The sequence below is a fragment of the Hetaerina americana genome, unplaced genomic scaffold, assembly GCF_022747635.1.
Source record: "Hetaerina americana unplaced genomic scaffold, ioHetAmer1.1.p SCAF_9, whole genome shotgun sequence".
Lineage (NCBI taxonomy): Eukaryota > Metazoa > Arthropoda > Insecta > Odonata > Calopterygidae > Hetaerina > Hetaerina americana.
Window position 1 is genome coordinate 37,010,932 of NW_027287538.1, and position 20,645 is coordinate 37,031,576.

Below are 20,645 nucleotides of genomic sequence, written 5' to 3' on the forward strand. Positions count from 1 at the left end.
CAAGCGACCGTTGTGAAGAATAGGATTTGTAACCGTGACGTCGACGGAAGACCGACAGCATTAATCCCTTACCTAGGTTCCCTAGGTAATTGCACCGTCTTTGCGGCGATTAGACACGCTCGGGCTCACACAGGAGCAATCCCTCCCTTTCGAGGCCGACGCCCACGAGCGAATAATCATGTCCGTCACGTGACTGCCCTTGTACCCACCAGGGGGAGGGCACCCGATCCCCATGCGTCGGCATGCGAGCCGTCCGCTTAAAGCACTCGCTCATTCCTCCGCTCCTCTCTCTCTGCCGACCGGAGCTTTTCGCCCCCAGAACCACCTCCGCCTCTTCCCGCCCTCCCCGGTCGTCCCCTCGCGTCTACGCCCCCATTCCCCGCCTCCTTCTCACACCTCCTCCTTCATTTTCCCACCGCGGGCCATCATTTCGACACCACACCTTATTATCCCTCGGGAAGGGAGCGGGATGAGTCCTCTCCCCCGGAACGCTTCCCGAGGATGTGTTGTTGTTAGTCGAGGGAGTTGCGTGCGTGATGAAGGGTTGAGTGCCGGGATGAAGGGGGGGGCAGGGTTGAGGGTGAGAGCCATCTTGTTTCCTCCTCTCCGTTTCCCTGTCATTCTCCCTTCATCTCACTTGCCTTTGTCCTTTTGCCCTAACCCTTTCAACTCTCCCACGCGTATTGACGCGTAGAGGGGAAGCATTGCGATCAATTAAACACATAATTTGCTTTAATTTAGTGTAACGCGAGACAAATACAGTTGATAATTAAATCAGTCAAATTATATGAATTGAAAATGAAGGATGTATTTTATCCGATACCAAAATTGGATTGTTCGGACTCAAATCAGGAAAGTAGAGGTTGCTTGGGTTCATGTTAGGCTCCTTGTTTTAGGAAAACGTGTCGTGCCTTGACACAAAGTATGCCACGTTTTTATTCTTCATTTGTTTATGCAGTCTTTCGCTCCGTTTCTTATGCTAAATTATTTTACTCAACGGAAAGTTTTCCTTCTCCGTTGGGCTTTTCATTCTTTGATGTGATAGAATTCGTGATACTAAAGGTTTAATTTGTTGATCGATGGCATGAAAGCCAAATTATAGTAGATAATTTATGCCTTATATTTTTACGTTGAGTTATTCTAGTTGTCGGATTATAATATGAATCGTAATCGTTACGTGATGGTGGTTCAGAGTTCAGCCTTCCGTGACGAACAATGTTATTTGGAATCTTTTCCTGTCTCCACTTGTCCGCGTTGATAACATTTCACAACAAAAATGTACTCTTATCTGCGGGAGAAAAAGGTTAACAAGGTGACCTCATGGCCTTTTACCATCGATAAAAGATCAATGCCGGCACCTAAATCTTCATCGAAAAACTGTACAAGTAAATTTTTTCCGTGGTGTATCATTTTATTTTATCGCTCTTAATCTGAGTCGCTGCTGTGTGATTTTTAATATTCTACCAAACTAGGTATCGACCGTTTCGAGGTGGGTATTGTATTTTTCCCACCACCGAAATGCATATCCCCGAGGGTTGCACGGTACTTCAGAGCAGTGTAACACTTTCCCCTTTTTAAGCCTCTCGTAATATTTAATCCCTTTTATGCCCTCAAAAATGTGTTCTCTAAATCCCTCTCTCGCTCACCTAATTTACATTATGTGCCTGCTATTTTTTAATAACACTTCAAAATCCCGCAACCGCTCATTGCCTATACCAATCATTTTCTTCTCTAATTTGAATATCTCCTATGATCATTGTTCGATAGAATTACTCAAATTGTTATTAAGGGTCTGTTCTCTTTTGAGTGTAAAAAAATTAAAGTATACTATAAAAAGCGTATAATTAGAGGAGGTATAGTTGTTAAATGCGTCCTGCATTGCAGAAAACAAATCCTTTATAGATGAAGCTTGTATTTTTATCAAACGTGATTAGATATTGAATGCTAAAGGTAATATTTTATGATGAATAATAAATGGATGAATTTAATCGATCAAATTTGATGAATAATGACAAATAATCTTCCGTGTAGCATTAACGTGCTCTTTGCTTTTATAACCAGGTAAGTAATGTCCTTTTATAGAGTTTGTGAATGCAACTAATATCGTTGTGAATCAAACTGAGCCCAAGGTTTTTCATATCTCATGATTATATATGCATAGGAGCCAGAATTATCAATATTTTTGTATTTTGTCGTCAGGAGGCTGGTTCGTGATCGTATATGCGTGCAGTATCTTGATAATCGGTGAAAACTCCTTTTTTTTAGCCGTCAGATCAAATTAAATGAAATAGCCTTATTTGCATTTTCCCGTTATTCACGGTACGTTAATTTATCGATTTCAGTTTTAATTCTAAGGTCGAGTTATATAAAAATAAATATCCTCCATTTTATAAAACCATAGTTTTCCTAGTGAAACATGTGACATTTCTTGCGTAGCAATAATTACGAGGTATCAAACCTTTGAAGAATGAAAGTGATGAGGGTACAAATAATCTAAAGCGTTCTTTAAAGTTTTGGTCTTAGCTACTCGAATATCTTAGGGTTAAGTGCCACTGATAAAACGTTTATTCCTGTTCAAGCGTTAGACGTTAAGTTGGCATGCATATCGGAGATTTGTGGTAATATCACTTAACTTGTTGTACTGAACTCAAAGCAATTCACTAAATACAACTCTGAATTTCCACATAATAACAATTTCCTGAAAGAAATGGATTTATTCTTCTTTTGTTGAGTGGCTATTGATATGACTTGAACTCGATATCAATTTAAGAAAAATAAGGAAATTCATTAGCGTACATGTACTTCGCAAAGACGTGTTAGTAGCAGTAAAGTTCTTTCCATCCGCAGATTGATTTCCATACTGTAGGCGTTCGTACTTACTCCATAGTGTTTCATTTCAGCACAAACACGATGAATGTCAATTTTTATCAAAACATTTTAGCTGTCATCGGGTTCCTGCTGTTACAATATTTTTTCCTGGAAGGTGAACGTAGTTTTTCGTAGATAAATAATTGTGCCAGTGCAAACTTTTTTTTATGATTTGGAAACGAAATAACATGAGATGCTTTTTGTCTGCTGAGGAGATATATTGCCCTTTTTATCGGAAAGTAATTGAATGTCTTGCTATATAAACGCTAGCTTATGAAAATTTAGACGCATGCAATTATTTAAATATTAATAGTGGTAATGGCGAACAAGGTCTACAGTTGGGAATATTATCATTTTTCAATTGAGATAACTCTGAAATATACCCAAGTAATGCTTATGATATTACCGCTGAAAACTCTTATGGACTTAGGGCGTTTGTTACACGCAAATTGCGATTATTCACCGTGAGGAAGAAAATTCTGGCATTCTGTAGAACATTACATTATATCGTTAGATCTCATCAGATAGCTCAGTTTATCTCCGAGTAATATTACCTGTAAGAAAAACGGCCTGACGATAACGCGAATCATGAGACCTTCCACTGAATGGACTAACGCTTAAATGCACATTTGAATATTTTGTTTCTTTCCCAGTTAAGCTCTCCCTCATCCTTCGTCCGAACACTGTCCGATCCCACGCTCCATCCTCCGGCCGAAAGCACTCTGATCCTCGCTCGCTATCCAAATCTTCAATGCAGCGGCCTTCCAGGTCCCCGTTCGTCTTATTCGCTTTCCCCATTTCTTTCCGTGTTAAAAGATTCATTTCTCACGCCGTCACGAAAGGATCCACGGAGGTGGCGGTCAGTTGGTTGGGGTTTTGTCGGCCGGGGGCGACGGGAAACAACGGAGAGAATAAACTAGGACGGCGGATAGAGAGCTAGCGTTGAGGGGGGGTTCTTAGGCAGTTGCCACGGGGGGCAATCGTTGGAGTTCGCTCGTTTGAAGAAGAAGGCGTAAGTTAGAAGATTTGACCGCAAGAGGGTGGGGAGTTCGCTGGTCGAATTAATCGATTCTCGATATGCCATTCTGGAGAGTTAGCCGAACTGGACAAGGTCACTAACTCGCCTGCGGAAAAGGATTTAATATAAAGACCTACCGTCGCCCTTTTCTTCCATATTCACTTTTAAAAAAGTGAGCTATATCAGGAATTTTATTTTATTAATCAGCTATTCTCCACTGCCTCGCATCAAGCCTCATCTACCATCTTGTGAGCTTATGTGTATGTGATGCATATGTATATATATATGTAAGTATATATATATGTATGTATATATATATATATATATATAATATATATTTATCGATTATACGGAAACATTCACACGAGCAATATAATATTTGGACGGCAAAATAGAACACAAATAAAATAGTAACACTTAAAAGGACACTCATATGGCAAATTGTTTAAGCTTTCGGCTTTCTCCGAGGCCTTCTTCAAGTAAGATTTGCTTGAATACTTACATATATATCTCAGTCTTACTCGGCTGCCTGCTAACGTTTAGGATCAAAATGATGCACTTACGGGTGTCGTGTCTTCTTTGATATTTTTCGGGGTTACTGGCTATTTTTGGAAAAATGAAATTGAAACTGAGACCCTTCCCGGACAAAACTAAAAAGCGCCAGGATGTTTTTCTTCCGCTTTTCGTGTTTATAAGAATGGGTCTTCTTTAATGTCCCCCTGAGCAATAAGATGAAAGAAATCCGTGGATTGAAGGATTTCACGGGAACATGAAAATCCCTGTATTTCTCATTCTAAAAATGCCAGTCAGCTGAAATTTGACAAATTCAGGCAGATTTTTAATCCGTATGATTAATAACAGGCATTCTATTTATTTATATTTGATAATTATGAAGATATATGATTTCAAAATTTGAATTTAATTCTTGAAGAATACTTATTCATAAGAATATTTCACCAATGATATGAAGATGCAGTCCTACATTTACCCTTGTTATACTATTTAACTGTAGTGTGGAAATTTAACAATAACATGTTCATGTCATGCTTTGTGTTCATCGTTGAAAAAGCATCATATTAATTTCGTATCTCGAATTTAAATAAGGAATTGTGAGTTGTAAAAAAAATTAATTTAATATCTTTCATTTTATTTATTGATATTAACTGATGATGAATAAATTTTGTTATATCAATAAATTTCCGTCGTAAAATTGTGAAGGATCAGTGGGAAAATTACAGAATTGATGCAATCCTTATATTTCTCCAAGACTTCGCTAACCATGTTGTCAAAGGTTGATATATTAGTGTCCTCTTCCTGAGCCTTTTATCATTGGACCATATAAACATTCAATAGGTTCAAGTTTACTGCTCTTGATGAATAATACATTATTAATGATGGATAAGATAGCTATGCTTACAGTAAAAGGAGAAAAATGAGAAATAACGGTGAGAGTCAATTTTGAAAAATATTTGCTAAAACTGCCATTCATCGTCATTGCTCCCTTTTCTCGCCAAATAGGGTATCCCAAAACCTGTGATCGAAGTCTTTGGGAAATTTTTTAAACTGGGTGGCTCTCTGCTCAACATTTTGTTGAAGCCTAGAGGTGGATAATCGTGTCGTTTCTCTCTTTCGCGGAATATATTGTGCACTGCTCTATAGCAGAATTTTAATTTAAGGTCACCCCGAATAGCTTATCTGCCATGGAGAGTCAGCGGAAAATTCATACAGCATTAACTGAATAGGATTTTGCCTTCCCTGTGAGTAAGGGCACTTCAGATCGAGACCGATTTGACAGCATATGATAATTCTCTTTACATCATTTAACCATTCATCATTATGTTTCTCTGATTGCATGCCCGCATTAATATCATTGTTGCAGCAAGACTGAAGTAAATACGATCGGTTCAAAACACTCTCACCGCTTGAATTATGAAATGCCTAACACTCAATTTTACAGAATTATGGCTAACCGATTTCTTCTTAAAAGCTCTTTAAGAAAATGAAATATTCATAAAATAAATTCTATGAAAAATAACTGAGGAAAAATTGAATGATCATGCATCCTTTTGTTCGTTCTCCACAATAAATAATACTGCTATGATGTAAAGGAAGTTTGAAGATACTTCATGTGTATGATTCGCATTTTACTGTAGTCATTACGAGTAAAATTCTGTGAAACGAGAGAGGGAAGAATTTCCAACTCAAATCAGTGTTTCCTCGACGACCTGTATGAAGATCTATTTTAATTTATCGCGATGAATTTTGAAAGAACTCAACCTATATCCCTTAGAGCTTGCCGATATAACAAGACACTTCATATGAGTATTCATAAGATTTATGAAATGAGTTTGTAGATATGTCTCATACGAGTATCTCGTACCCTAACTGCTGTGTTAAGAATGCCTCTCAAATGACACAGTTTCAGGGGTAACATGGTGGAAATCTTTCATGATGAAAGAAGGCACTTTCCTTTCCACATCGATTTTTTTATTACGACTTAATTTTCGTTACATCTTCTAACCTGACGATGTTACGCGGTAACGAAACCATAAGTCATAATAAAAAAATTCTATGTTGAAAAGCAAAGCGCCTTCTTTCATCAAATCCTCTCAAAAGAATTGCTTACTGTCAAAAATACTGTACACACATTGAATGAGCATTCTTTGATTGAGAAAGGAACTTTCTACGGGTTGGTCTCCGTGTCCCAACGATCGATATTCATTGGTTCAATTTCTCGTCACTTTTCAATGAATCTGCACAGCTGGAATGGGTAGAGGAGAATCACTTTTGCGAGCCTAAGTTCAAGGTTTCCCCTTTCAGTCTAACCATGAAAATGGGTGTGTTGCAACTTAAGGTATTCAGACCAATAGGGAACCCTTGGCGGGCGAATCGCAGATGTGAACTCATTGGTCCGACAATTATGTCTGTGAAATGGGTAGCACCACTTTAATTCTCAGTAAACGCCATTTTTCGTTTTCCGAGCTCATTTGATTATCGGCGCATTCCGACGAGCGAGCGCCTTTCGATTACGTAGGTTTTTAGAGTGAAATATGTCCCCGAAAATCTTTATTCTTTTTCACTAATGAGGTGAGGCTAATACAAAGGAAAAGAATTATTGCGTGGGATAACGTGAGTATAGGTACTCCGGATGATTTTTCATATTATTATTCAGGTTGCATGGCGCTTGGTTTTTATTCCTGGTCTCCACTCCGGGTACCCTCAGTTTTACCCGAACTGTGATTTCATCTGTAGCAAATCTTCCTGAAAAACCACAGGCAGGATTGGGAAAGAAACTGGCCCCCCTACCTTGATATGTGAATTTCGCATGAAACCAACCTTTGGGTTCATTAGTGTGGCATTCATGCGGCATGCCCACTCCAAAATTTGCGATTGAGTGTATCCACACCTCGGGAGGAAAATGCTCGAGAGGAAAATCACTGCGTATCGTCAGTGGTGTAATTGCCATTGTTGCCTTCTGTGTACGAGAAACCATTGCCTTTCCAAGCGGCAGTCGGTGCGCACATTTTTCCAACCCTCCCATGGCCAATGTTCTTTATTTCGAATATATTTAAAGTTCTACGAGAAAGGGATCGGGTCGGTACGGTGGTTTGTATACTCGGAGGTTCTGGACTGAAATCCCGGCGGTTGCAGAATTTTTCCGAGGTTTTACGTAGGTAGGACTTCGATATCATATAGGGAGCAATTCAAGTTGAGTGCGCCGTCATTCGGATGGGTTCTTAAAATGTGAACTCCTTGACACCTTTTCTATTCAAGAATAAGCCATTGCCGACGCTGGGTTTCTCTCCACCCTTCCTTCATTCCATGAATGTCCCACCTCTGCCAAATTACCAACCTTTCCCCATTGGTGAAAATGACAGCCTCTCGTCGGTCGTCTCCCCTTACGACTGCCTTACAACTAGTTCAAAATTCCTAATTTTACTATTCTCCAGGACCGCCTCATCCTGATAAAATGACCCACACCTATCGTTTTTCTCATGCTGCACGCCGCATACGTGAATGTGCTCAACCTTAAAGACAACTCTGTCTGAGTTTGAGCATATCTCTCCTTCAAAGTTAAGTTAAGGGACTTGGAATTAATAAGTGCTGGACCATTATACAGCTAGTCATCGAATTCGTCAGTCACCTCTCTGCCACTGCAACTAAGATGCTATAATGAGACAATATCATTAAATAAAATTTTATATAATTGGTTAGAACATCGCCATTAGAGACGAGAGAGAGAGTATTGACGTACACTGAATTTTTGATTTGTTTTAGAATAGTTGGTATCACGAGAACCCAGACGTCAAATGACTGAAAATTGGCGCTTCCGTTGATTTTCTGGATGGTAGTCAGCTATGCTGCCAAGTACGTTCGCCCCTCTATTTCGGACAAAATATGAATGCGCCTATTCATTCAAACGAACGGTGGCATCTCGAATGGGGATTTTGCGTGCGTCAATGGTTTGCTTGCTAGTAATAGGCAGTTGCGTATTTTGAGTGCACAATGTCTCTGAGGCGGCACCAAAGGGGGCGGTGGTTTTTCTCCTTACTCTCACTACCCCTTGCGCCATTTCCCTCCCCCGTCTGATGTGTTTATTGCGTGTAATCTCCGTCGCCGTGACTTTGGCCTCCTCGCAGGTGGGGCGGAAAATAATGTCCGATTCGATCGTATCGAGCACTCCTTATACCATAGTCCGGAAGTTATGGCAATGATTTACGAGCGGACACAGGAAAGCGGTCGTTAATGTTCGCCGGTAGAATGTTTTCCTCCCCTTTACCATTTCCCACCGCCCTTCCCCCCGAAAAAGACTCGGAAGATATGTTTCTCTATATTTCTCTCGTTGTTGCCATAATGGCCGATGATTTGATAGGAGAAAGAGACTGGAAAGAGGGAGAGCTCAAATATGCATCCTCGGAAGGAAGAAGGAACTCAGATATTTTTTCGTACGACGGCTACGTATTAATTTCCAAGTGTCATGTCGTTGTGGCATTAACATTTCTGAGAGGTTAGGGATTCGTGTAGGAAGTCGAAATCCGGAAAATTGAGACTTGGTATTTTACGGAAGTATTTCCTGTAATCTAAAGTAACGTAAACATATATTTAGTGTCTGAATTGTTTCGGTCATCTAAGGGTCTATATGTTTTTGTGAAAACGTTTCAACTGACTGTGCTGAGTCAGTGCTTTTAACGCATTATTTTCAGTTTTAAATATTCTTGTTATAATTGAAGGTTATAATTTAAGTCTCACTCCACGAAGATTTCCCGAAGCGAGATTATATCAGTAATCAAGTGAGGAAGAAAATATTCTATCACCGTCATGTAGTTCAATGCAAATACCGACTTGATTTGACACCAAGGAAAAACGGCAAAAGCAAATGCTCATTATTTTATTGCTTCTATCACAATATATGGGAAGTCGATTTTAGAGGCAACAGCTTTTATTAACTTTTTATTTATCGCTTTGAATAAATCGATTTTAAAAGCGAGCCAGTGGTTAGGAAACGTGATTGATATACTTGTAATCGTTTCATGAATAAGTAATGACTTAATTTATTTAAAGCATTGGCAAAGTAAAATATTTATCTTCCTTTTTAAGGAAATTATGATAAATTACCATAACCTAAAGATGAATAGTTTTTTCATTTAATTATTCTTGAGCAGAAATTGATGCACGATAATCTTACTGCATCTGCTCTGCCGTTTTTAAAAGCTGAGCCTTTCGGTTAAATGGCACTCAGTGACAACTTTTCTGTCTTAGAATAATCTTCCGTCTCTCGTGTATGGTAGATTGTGCTTAATCGGCCTTGGTTATTATAATTTAAAGTTAAAAAATCAATTGGTTCAACTTAAAAATTTTATTGATGATACCAATTGTGACTATATATATATATATATATATATATATATATATATATATATATATATATAGTCAATTCTGAATCAATACCTTAATTATTGGCGAAGAAAAAATTAACTCCAAGTAGCTGCCTAAAATAAAATGTTTTTCGGTTTGTTTCTTTCATGTTTTATAAAATGGAGTGATCTCTCTATGAAAAATTAATATTGTCCGCAGATCATTAAGTTTTCCTTTGGGATAGGGGTCATAATAATTATTAAAAATTGGTGCAAAAAACCAAGGATTCAAATATATTTTCACTCCAAATCTCTTAAAACAGTTTCGATTTAGCTTTGGTTTTGGGCGAAAACACAGAGTCTGATCCCTCGAGAGTGATCATTGACTTCCTTGAGTATTTGTAAATAATTATCGTTACTTTCTGCTCACCACTATCTACCATTTATCTGCCGCAAACGAGCCGCACGTGGGGGTTACAAATAGTCATGAAGTGTCGAGAAATCCGAGCGAGGAACATATTCGGACTCGAAAGGCTTCCTCCACCCGTTTAATGCATCTAGCGATCGCGCGTTTGCATGGCGTTTGTGGGCCGAGCATTGCGGTAGGATATAAAAAGGACTTGGGAATTATTCCTGTTAAAAGAGACTTTTCACGATGAAAGGAGGGCGAGGGTTGAGCAAAGGGTCCTGTTCCTACCTTTTCCTACCGTGCCGCCATTCATTCGGAGGGTACAAAAGATAGGCGGAGGGGAGAAAGTTCATGAGGGAGAGGGAAAAAAGGTACCGGCGGAAAAATAACAAAGCAGCGACGGCCGCACAAGGTAACACTTCCCTTGTTTTTCCCTCCTTACCCACCTAGCAGCAGTCAGCCACCTCACAAGTGCGGAGGCCCTCTGGACTCGAAAACCATTCTTCTGGCCTCATATTTTGAGTTAGGGCGCGCGTCGTCCAGAATTTTATTCTCTATATCCTATCGGAAAAAACCGCATCGACCATGTCCAGTGACTGAGTTCGGTGTGCGATGGTGAAAATGGGGGGTAGGGGTCTTTTGTATGTCGGTGAGAGAGTTGGAAGGGGAAGCGGGGACGGAGGAGGGTCGTGGAGGATTGACTGAATCGGGTTGCGTTACGCGAGCAGCGGTGCGGGAGGAAACGCCGACGGTTTGGGCGGGGGGGAAGGCCACTGGGCCGCGTAACTCGGATGCTTTTGTGTGAGGAGATACACAAAGGGAGGAGTCAATTTTTCTTTTTCTCTGCCCCCATCCACGCACTCACTCACTCGTTCCCTCAGTCTGATTCCTTCTTCCTGGTGTGCGTGTTTCCCTCCTCCCCTCAACCTACCCTCCAGCCTACCCCTAAAGCCTCCCCTCAGCCCTTTCACTCTCATTCTGTCAATCCCGTCGAAACCAAACCTCTCTTCTTCAATCTTGAGCCCTAATTTCTTCTCTTAAATGCTATTAAATTGCTTATTAGCGGACGGATAGTTGAAATATCTGGATAGTTTATGATCGAGTAGTGGCACATTCCAAATAAGGGCTGTAAAATTCTTCCCCAATAATATTTTCCGGGGCGTTCTAAATGGTCTAAGGGCATCTTGCATTAAGTAGTACTTAATAGTTATTGATACCTCAACAGCTTTAAACTAATTAATTTTTTTTGGTTCTTTTTCTTAGTAATTTAAATATGTTCTCACTCATAGTGATCATTTTTATAATCATTGATTAAAGACGTAACACCGATTGAGATTTTGAATGGGCGAAGACCGATCACCGGTCAATTTGTAAGTCCAATTCTACATGACGCAAGGTGCCACCCTACATTACAGTGGAGCCTTCTTCATTAACCCATCGAAACTATATTTTTTTATGAAATAATAAATATATGTTTTATTAAAAGGATATGATCCACATCATAATCATATTCATACACCGAAACTTCCCCTTTCAGTACATGTGAATGATTAATTTTATTAATATTATGACACCCTTCGCCTTGGTTCACCGGTGCTAACCATCCTAACTACCAATCCTGGGTTCATCATTCCTCTCTACTATTCCTTCTGACCGGTACCCAAACGCGGTAAGGAAACACGTCGAGTAGGGTTGAAGTTTGAATCCCATGTTGAGTTTTGGATCCCATGGGTTTTCGGAGAAATGGTATTTAGATATATTTGAATTGCTAGCAACATATGTTGTTAATTTTGACATCAAATTAAATATCTTCAAACTCGGTAGTAACCATATGTGCCGTGCTGGGACTATTTACCGTAATAATTGTCATTCGTTTCATCCGTTGCATGGCGCCTTGTCCAGCATTCACTGCCTCTCACTACTCGGCCTACTCTCACTTACCCTGCTTACATTTAAACGAACGCGTAATTACGCAGAAGAGACATAAACAAAATGAGTTTAAAATAAAGTTATGATTTCCGTTCCGAAATATTTGTGAATAGCTGTTATTAAAACTTTAAATGTTTGCAAATGCCTCTGCCAGTGATGTAAAAACGGACATGCAGAGGAAGAGTCATGGACGAGGAAACGTCAAATAAGGGTAATAAATCGTGGTTCTTGGATGCAAGTCAAACCATGCTAGTTCATTTGTCATTAATAATTCCCCAGCGTACCTCTTAAATTATATGTATGAATTAAATTCAGTTAATTTCCGAAAAATTAATATTATAAGATCAGTCCAGAAATTTAAAATGAAAGAGAAGTAAGGTAAGGGTAAAATATTGTACTGTTAACAAATAAACAATGAGAGGTAATGCAGGTTTTTGCTCACAGTCAATCTCTTAAAATCTCTCCTTGTTTTCTGTTTACTTCATTGGCACTCTTGACTACGCGATGCTACACCGGGATTAGGATAATAAATCTTTAATGGGATCTAGGTGCGGGGTTAAAAGAATCTTTTTGAGCCTTTCTTCAATTGAATAAAGTACTATTTTCTTGCTAATTGAAACTAAAACATTTATGTATGTTATTTTCTTTTATTACGTGGCGTTCCTTGGTATACCTGAAGAGAACCTCTGACCGTATTTTTGGTCCGGAAGTATTAAAAGCACACATTTTTACTCTATATGTCTTCATATGCCTCCAAAATTTGTTTACTTCACATATTCAGATGTGCAACATAAGACGAAAATTTATTTTCGGTCAAATGTGTCAAGTCTATTACGCTGTTTATGCCCTTGCTCTTTTAACCTCCAGGTTACTTTTGATTAGTATTAGACCACCACAGCTGTTTTCCTGTGAGCTGTCTACTTTTTTAATGATCCGAGAAATATGATATGAATGCTGCTCTGCTTGCTAATAATTGTTTACCTTTTCGCAATGTCGTAAATCTCTAAAAAATGAAATTTTTAAGGATATTTCATGGCCAACCGGTCGGAAAAAGTGAAAGCAAAATTAAACGGAAATCCACTGTCTGAGAATTAATTTTTCAATTCAAATTCGCAGTTTTTTTTGTAATCCAGCGAATAGTTTGGTAGATATACTTGGTTTTTGATCTTATATCGAAAATAAACCGATTTTACAACCTGATTACACATGCTAAGTCTCGTTAAAAAATACCTTGCCGTGCGAATTCTTTTCCCGAGAAGGGATTTCCGCGAACCATTAAATCGGTCCTAGTCGGGGGAATAGCGATACATACGACGAGTAAAAAAATTAACTTGCGACCGTTAAATACCGAAGATTCCTCATAATTGATTCCATTCCATTGCGACTCTTGCATAATTCGCCTAATCTGAAAAATCCATAATTATGTTTCTATTTACTCACCATGTGGTTTAAAGAGCGGTCTTAGTTTCTCTAAAGTCTTTTCCCTCTATTGCAGATTTTTCATTAATTATTAACCGCTCGTGGACATTTATTTTACTTCTTTAGAATTTACTTCACCCGCTATGAATAATCTTTGAACTAGCGCTCATGTTTATGGCATCAGTGAGTTAATAAATTTGCAGCCATTTGTAAATGTGTGAAATGCTATCATTGAATTCATTCATTTCTCACAAATAAGGCATGTAATTATTATTAACACGACTGTTTGAATGCGTAAGGGTCTTGCCTCTAGATCAGCACCTTTTCGTATTTATCCAAATACAAATCTTTAATTCTGACCAAATATAAGCTCCTATTTCACAAAAATGATTTTAACCGTTGTAAAGTAAATAATATCAGTGTCAGTATCAAAGGATTAAAATTTATATGAACCAAAATATAGAGTCGCATACACAGAATTAAAACATAAAAGTTTATTTGTAAGAAACATTTTTGGATTTACTGTAATAACTATTTTACGAGAGAATCCACGGAGCAGATTTAACGCTCTAGAAAAAATCCAACCCCATTTTTATTTATCAACAGGGAAATAAAATTCCGCGTAGAGCGGAATGGTTTGTTTCGAGGTTGAGTTTCTTCATAATATCGAATTTCAGGAAATAAAACTCTTTTCATGGAAATCGGGGAGTGCGGTGACTGAAAAATGAAGACTAAACAACCTCGCAAAATATGCAAATATCTTTGACATCTTGTATTTCGCTGAATAATTTGTGGAGTAAGGGAGTTTGGAGGGCTGGAATTGTAATACTTTAATGATATATCATTAATGTTTGCAGTAATGGTTATCACTTGAAAACTAACTGAATCTAGTTATATTCGCATAATGTATTATGTAAAGCTATATTTAAAAAGTTACAAGTATTACTAGAAGTCGCTTTGCTTTTTATATTGTCTGTAGAGAGCATGCTTTCTCTAGAATATTTACTATTGACGTATCGATTTATTTGATAAGAGAGTGGCAACTTGAGAGAATTGCGTATTTCCATTGAGTTATACTGATTTACCACGGGAGAACTGCTAACTTTAGTGCATCTAGAATTTTTAATGAACGAAATTGCTCAACCAAGAGCAAAGTAATCTCAAGCGAAATTTATTTCCCATTGCAGGATTCTCAAAGACGTGTGCCATGCATTCTGGAATCATCGAACGAAGTTTTTGTGACAGCCATACTTTAGATGAGCTAAACATCTTAATGGAGATATTTCATATCGTTAGGTTTATTCATTTCCTAATGCCACCGCCACTGCCGGACGCTACCACCGGACTCAAAGGGATTTCTCCAGCGGAACGGAAATTTCCCCGAGTTGGCCGGGGAGAAAAATATTAGATGGAGGTGTGTATGATAAGTGGCGATTATCACAACGAACGCATTCTTCTTTTATTTTGAATTTAACTCGTTAAGCTTCGTTTCGAACCTTTTTTTCGCTTGAAAACAATACGAAATCTATACTTTGCAGTACTTTTTATTTTCAAATTCACGTAATATTTTTGTGATACGTAGCTTTTTATGAGTACGTTAATGCCGGAACCACTAAAAATGGACGATTTTGAAGGTATTTTCGGGGAAGCGATTTTATTCCGCCGGCATTCGTATGTTGTTTTTTGATTTCCCATTGAAATTGCGCATTTGGAAAGGTGTTCTCATCAGGTATTTTCCCGTCGTCTGCAATTCCCATGGCGCTCTTGCGTCCTGAAGTCTCCACCTCTGTGATTTGTATCATCCCATCTACTGCGTATTTGTTCGCACCAAATCCCCCTTTTGATTCCATTGCTACCATTTTTGCGCTTGTTATGTTACAGTAAGTGCCTTCGCTAAGTTTTCGCAAAGAGTCCCCATCCACGCAAATCAAATGAAGGATGGGAGCCGAAACGGGGAGAATTTAATCCTTTGTACCCTGAAACGATGCGAAAGATGGAGTAAGGGTTTGCTTTACGGGGAGGTGGTAAATAAGTGGACCGACCTGGTATTCGCAATTGGGGTATTGATTTAGGAAGTGGCGGAAAAGAGAGGTAAATTAATCGCTAATGATGGCTTTAGGTGGTAATATATTGGCGATATGTCGTAAAAGGGTGGAATAGAGGGTGGGAGATTATTTGAAAAAATTACGTTTATTTTAATTGATCACGTTCAAACTGATTTGCGGGGTTGTGGCTCAAAAGAACAAACGTTCTTCAGATATGCATGTTGGTGAGTTTAGAAGAACCTAAGACCCGGAGGGAAATAAAATGAAAATTAAGTAGCTTTCGCAGATATTAGCAGAGGCGTTGCGAAACGGTAAGGGAGGGGTAATGAACGACAGGAAGGGGTGATATTATTAGAAAAAAATATTTAATTTTGAGGGTGAGGTTCGCTGAGACGGGAAAATCCATTTAATTCCGGTACGCTAAGGCCGACGTTGCCACTAGTTCCCTTCCGAGTTCCGTTCACCGCCGAGCCTCCGTATTCTTAATCGCCCAATGCCTCACACACTCTCCTCGAAGGCGCCATTTTTCGGCGTGTTTCGGTTTTTCTAATGAATGGGATGCTTTCCAGATGAGGAGTCCGTGACTCGGTGTCTTATTGGTAGGTGCATCTGTAAAGGTCTTTGGTATATCTTTCGTGGAATTTAGTGTCTTCTGTCGCAGTTTCGACAGGTTTAAAAAAGAGAATAGCTAAAGGAAAGCTTCAGGACTTCCACTCTCGGTGTTTTCGTTCGTCTTGCTGCCTTTTCAAGTGTTTTGATTAAAATTCTTGGTCACACGTTTTGCTCTGTTCGGTCACTGTCATGTTTATTGTTTCCCAGGCAGACAGGTGAGGTAAAAGTATAATGAGCCCCGGCGGACTCAATCCTATAAGACGAACGCCAAGTAACGACCGCGTTACTTAAGTCTTCCGGAATTCAAAATAAAATGTCGTTTGAAAGTTAACAATGTTAAGAATATTTAAAATAGCCAGGTAGCTATATATTTTCCCAGTAGAGCAAAAAAATTATTTTTAATGACGTCATATGATGCCATTGGGAAATGGAAAAATGAGCCTATTTTACTAATTAATTTTGCAAATGGAAATAAAATCTTATGGAAAGAATATGTATCCTATCACATGTGAAAAAAAACTGTTGTTTAATTGATATTTTTGTGCGTTGTTTGTGTAAAATTTAATATATTTAGCCTAAATATTAAAGTTTTTAAATTGAAGTAAATCATATTTGGATATTTTGAGAGGAATCTCAAATTAAATGAAGCGGTTAAAGAGATGTTGACATGATAAAGCGTTTTCTTTTGAACTTGCTCAAAATGTTATACTCCGAAGAACATTGTCCGTTTTCTAAAAACTGAAGCTATGTGCTCGATTGTATATTAATACAAATTAACGATCCCTTTGAAGTAGGCTCATTTATTTTGATAATGCGTCATAAGTTTTCGGTTTAATGCCCTATGAAACTCTTCTGTTTCGTTCCTTCGCCTTAATCTTCAATATCAATTAACGTTGGAATATCAATTAGCTTTAGAATCCGAGTAAACATAAGCATGTAAAAGCATTTCTTGCTTTCGCTCAATCCTACAGGTTATCTGAGATCAATTTAATTGACTCCTTTACTTATCCGACTAAATAAAATGGCGGCAGCAGTTTGTATTCATGATTAATGAAGGGTGATAATGGGGATATGCTATACTTGTAAATAGCAATATCATATTGCTTCATGCTGTAATTTCTCCCGCAACAGCTTGAACTTTCGGAGTACGTTGTACCGCTCTGTACAGGTTACCCCAATTATTCGTTAATTTTAAGTTAAAAAATACTGCTTCTGGTAAGAATGGGTGTATACGGGCCTATTATAATCCTTCTTAGATACATTTGGGAATAAGTATGTTCAATTGTTCATTTTTTCGCTTGGTTTTTCCAGAAAGCAGAATGGAATTAACCTCTTCCTCAAAAGCTGCACTCAAAACATGCTGCGGCATGCCTTCCACTGAAATAGATTTTCCGTGAGGATTTCATACTCCTTGCCTTGTGTGTGCAATCCACTTGCTCGGCATGCATATTGAATATTATGCGAGAGATTTTCCTAAGGGCCTAGATAAAGATATTAAGTGGACTAAAATAATAGCATATCGCTGCACAAAGTGGTCTCAGAAAAATATTTATTTGATGCTTGAGAGTCTGTTTTAACTCCTCGATGGAACTTGGCTTTTGAAACTCAGAAGAAAGTAGGTAGAGCTGGGCACTCGCTCCAAAAAACAAAAGAATTCTCATAGCTTAGGTCGATCCGTATAGACTTAGGCTTTGAAGTAAAACTAACTAAGATGTAGCACATTACTTTTGACTCAATGAAAAGTTTTATTTTGGTATGATTTCATTGGAATTTGCACTTCAATAACCGCGTCGGAAGTAATGATTTCATCAAAGATCTATAGAGATGATATCTTGAAGGGAATAAAATTGTATATGTGTAATATATAATAAAACATTTATCCTAAATACAATAATGTCAGTTCTTCTCTTCATTATTGTTTAGTCATGAAGTTCATTTAAGCATGACACTAGTAGGTGTAAGAGAATTAGGTTTTATTCCTTAATACATACAGATTTTATTCCTTAATAATCCATACAGTTAGTGAGTCATAGCTTGGAAAGAACTAGCTAAAGTTAATCTGCTCGCTAATTTTTTAAGTCCGTTTCACTGGTTTCGCTCTTAGTACACTGAAAAATTTAAAGTAAATTTAGATGTTCCGTATATATTTTTTCTCTTTTTTTTACTGTTGATTATATTCCTTTATCTATCATTGTAATATAATAACGGAAGAAACACATGATGCATAAATACTCAGTAAAATCATCCAACTTTGGTAATAACACTCTAGTTGAAAAAAATATATTCAAATTGTATAAACTAATTTAATGTGTCTGCAAAGAATGAATCACGTTTGGAAAAATGGACTGCTAAACCAAAAGAAAGGAATTTTTTGCCTTCCATCTTACTTAAGTGTACCGGGCAAAATTATGCTGTTCCTTTCATGAGCGTAAGAAATATTTGGGATTCAACATCAACAACATCTTTTTGTTCGTAAATTGAACCAAATACCTCTGGAATTCAACTTCGATAGCATTGTGACACGAAGACCGTTGATACTTATTATAAACGAAATACGTACGTAACCCGAGAAAATTCAAAATTCGCGATACTTTTTGAACAGACGTCGTACGTATCTTATTGTTCCTAACTCTAAAAATAAAAAACCTTCCAATAATATTTTTGCATTAGAATGCATAAAAATTTGATATCGTTTATTCTCCATTGATTTTTTTGTAACTCTTTAGAAGGAATAACACCGACTGCTAGTGGGAATAATAAGTTACTGCATGGATCTCGCTCAAATTATCAGACGTTACACAAAGGATGTTTGGATAGTGGCTGGTATTATTCTTTACAATTCGATTTTATGAAATGTTCCAATGCAAGTAGAGGAGGGTCGATGACTCGTTCATGGTGACGGGAATGCAAAAACGCTCCGTTCTTTTGAGTCCATGTCTCCAGACCTTCATACGAGGACACGGGCATTTCTGGCTTTACCTAATGTAACGGGGGCTCTTCCCCCGCTGAAGCGTCCTATTGGGAATTCCATCTTCGGGTAAACATTACTCTAGCTTTCCAGCGTATAGATTAAAAAAAGAACGAGTTCCCTCGGTAAGAGTACGAGGGTCGTTCCATTAAGGAGAATTTTTGATGCACACAAATCTGACCAATTGAAAACGATAGGTATCTCAGATCTTCTTTTAGAATGATGAAGATTTTCGCTAGTGAAAGATGTTTTGTGTGCCTAGCTTTCCTTCGGAGAAGGCGACTGATAAGAATGCCTAAGTACACAGTTTTTCAATATTTGGTCACTCTCCCTGGCTGGATGTTTTTAATCATAGAAGTTAAATGATATTGATTCGCAGTGTTACAAAAATATGTCAAATCCGGCTTCTACGTAAGTATAGGCAAATTGTGGGAAAGAAGAAGATCCGGATGGCATTAAAATTGGAACATTGATATTTTGTTATCCAATAATGATTTTAAATAAAAATATATGCATAAAATATTTTATCAATTCTTTTTTTATAAAACACGGCTCAAATACAGAAATCGTTAGAACTTTCAAAATTCTATGGCGAGAACCAAGGCTATAAAAGGCATTCAGAAATTTTATTCAAAAAAAGGTACATCTGAATGAAAGGGGATCTACATCCTGAATTTTCTGTTTGACCGGACGCTATCAGGCCACTTTAAAAAATAAAAAATAATATTTTGATCTGTGGTTCTTAATGCGTAACGTATTGAAAGATAACGTAACTAAAAAAAATGATATAATATGCCTTTAAGGATGATCATATTTTCAGATGCATTGAATCAGGCGAGAAGGTGAGAATAAGTTCAACCCATAATTTTAACGTCCACCTTTAATTTGGCAGTCTGAAAAAAAAATTCTCTAATTCTTGAAAACCATTGATAGTACGTCGATATCCTTTCGCGATATTCCCGATCGTAAAGCTCTCTATAAAAAAGAAATAATTATTCAGCGGGTGGTACCACTAGCCATTTAGACATGCCTTGGAAAATCGTCCTCTACCTAAGTGTAATTGTTGTCATCTTCGAAGGGGACAATATATTGGATTATTCGCTTTTCTGCGCTAAAAACTTTCTCTCGTTAACCTCCAATGGAGAAAATGAAATCTCTGGACTTAAGTTTCGTGTGGGAGAAGCATTACAGTTCTTAGCTTCCGGTCTTAGTAACCGAACCCCTAGTGAGTGCTTAAACTATGAAATGAAGAACTATCTCAGACGACGAATACTTGTGAGTGCTAATTACAACAATATTTCATAAAGATAGGTGATAAAAAATCTAAGCCGATATTATGAAAATTTTTCGATTGCATTATATTAATAGACATTAATTCTTTGCGCGCTTTAGTGCCAACTACTTGACGAAGTACAACCTTGCGTTGAGATATGAAATGGCGTTTTTGGGTAATAACCGGCGCAATGCTGCCGAGGACATATTATCAACATATGGCTAGGTTAAAATTTCCATTGATACGAGC